This window comes from Sapajus apella, unplaced genomic scaffold (genome assembly GCF_009761245.1).
Source record: "Sapajus apella isolate SASKATOON/1434 unplaced genomic scaffold, GSC_monkey_1.0 scaffold6006, whole genome shotgun sequence".
Classification (NCBI taxonomy): Eukaryota; Metazoa; Chordata; class Mammalia; order Primates; family Cebidae; genus Sapajus; species Sapajus apella.
The window spans coordinates 808-2,773 of record NW_022442930.1 but is presented as its reverse complement, the minus strand read 5'-3'; the positions used below and the strand labels follow the sequence as shown (position 1 = coordinate 2,773).

At 62.9% G+C, this 1,966-nt stretch overlaps 1 pseudogene across 1 annotated transcript; it reads right to left on the bottom strand.

Annotated features, from left to right (window-relative positions):
- Positions 1-795: 795 nt before the first annotated feature.
- Positions 796-1,929, bottom strand: LOC116547983 (annotated as a pseudogene). Its single transcript, XR_004267254.1, has one exon. The product of XR_004267254.1 is annotated as a lysophospholipid acyltransferase 7 pseudogene (transcript).
- Between the last annotated feature and the right edge of the window lie 37 nt (positions 1,930-1,966).

Genomic DNA, 1,966 nt, shown 5'->3' with positions numbered 1-1,966 from the left:
GCCCCCGGCACCTCCTCCCTCGGACCCAGGAGTCCAGGCCCCCGGCCCCTCCTCCCTCCGACCCAGGAGTCCAATTGCCAGCCTCTACTTCACCTGGACCCAGGGGTTCACAGCCCTCGATCCCATCCCCAGGGACTCAAATGTGGACCCCTCCTACTCCAGGGCAGAGGAGTCCAGCCTTCAACTTCCTTTTCCCTCTAGTTCAGGAGTGTGGGGACCCGGCCTCTCCTATACCCAAGACACCCAAACTCCCAGCCCCTCACCCTCCCCTCCTCCCAGACTAGCCTGGTTCTCCAGGCTCCTCCTCCTCAGACCCTGGAGTTCCAGCCTCCACTTCCCTTCTCTGTAAAACCAGGAAGTGAAACCTGCTCTTCAGCCCTCAGGCTCAGGAGTCCCACCTAGCCTGAAGGTTGGTGGATCTGAACCTCTCCTGGCTTCCCTACCTCCTCTGGCCTCCCGGGGGGCCAGCCACCCGCTAGAAGAGCCCCAAGCTGCTGAATCCAGGGTTGGGTTTTCTTCCATGGCCTCAGGCTGGGCTCTCTAGTGGCCAGCAGGCAGACACTGCCCCAGGTAAGGGCGGGGCGGGGCAGGTGTGTACCTGGCCGGCAGGTGGCCCGGAGGGAGTTAGGTACACTTCCTGTAGTTTCACAGGGCTGGGGATTCGGAAGGTCTCCTGGGACCTGAAGTCCCGGTGGTGCCCGGGCCTGACAGTTTGGTTCCTGGGCCAGGCTGGCAGCTGCACCTCACCTGGGACTCCCGGTGTTTGTCATCCACAGATGCTTGCACAGACACGAGGCATTTGTGCAACACTTTATTGGGAAAGATTTACACACTGTGACCTGTCACAGGCCAAGGAATGAGAAGAGGGAGCCAGGAGCATTGGGGCCCCAAGGTGACTCAGATGTAAGCCGTGGAGTGGCAGTCCCCAGGCCTGCGCACCCGTGCCTCAGTTTCCCCTTTGTGAAATGGGAAGCTTATGCTTCCTTCCAAGTCTGCAATATTGGCATGATGAGCTAAAGTCAGAGCAAAAGACACAGGAAGAGGCTGCCGACTCCCAGGGCCTCCCCCAGGCTCCAACCACACACTGTGGATGCAGAAAGGGAATTTGCCCAAACCTGCCGCTCATAGGCCCCTTCTGTTCTTGGGAAGTGCAGTGCTCTCTGGAGACCCCGAAGCCGGAGCAGGGGCAAGGGAGACTCTTGTCAGGACAAGACTTGGATTTTGTAGGAGGAGAGTGGCCACTGGAGGCCCCTGGGCAGAGGGCAAGTCTGCTTCAGTGGCAGGCAGGGTATTAGCTGGGGAAGAGGAAATTCTCTCCAGGACCCTTGCCAAGGTAAGGACTCCTTCTGGGGAGGAGACAGCAGCCTGGTTCACAGAATCCCCGGGACCCGCTGGCAGAGGGAGCGTCTCGGGAGCTTACTCCTCCCGGAGCTTCTCCGGGGCAAGGTTGGTGGGCTGGGAGGCTGCCTTCCGCCGGCCAGGGCTGCCCCCACCCAACGCCAGCCCCAGCCCCAGGGCAGCCAGGGCCAGGAAGTGGATGCAGAAGTAGATGGAGGCCCAGTACCGAAGCGTGTCTGCCATTGAGAGGAGCACGAAGCCCATGCACATGTAGTCGTAGGCGCGCATCTTCAGGAACCAGTGCACCCAGTCCCAGGCCTTCTGCCCCCCTGGGCTCAGCCGCCCCCGCAGGGCCGACTCCAGCCGGCCCTCCGCAGCCAGGCACAGCGGGATGGTCAGGAAGCTCAGGTAGTAGCCCGGGTGGAGACCGTGCCAGTAGGCGCTCAGCAGCATGGTCCAGGCGCTCCTGAGGAGGGGCTGGGAGTCAGGACCTGCCAGTCCAGTGCCCTGTGCCCTCTGCCCCCCCCCCCCCCCCCCGTCACAGGAGTCCAGGTCCCCGGCCCCTCCTCCCTCCGACCCAGGAGTCCAGGCCCCCCGGCCCCTCCTCCCTCAGACCCAGGAGTCCAGG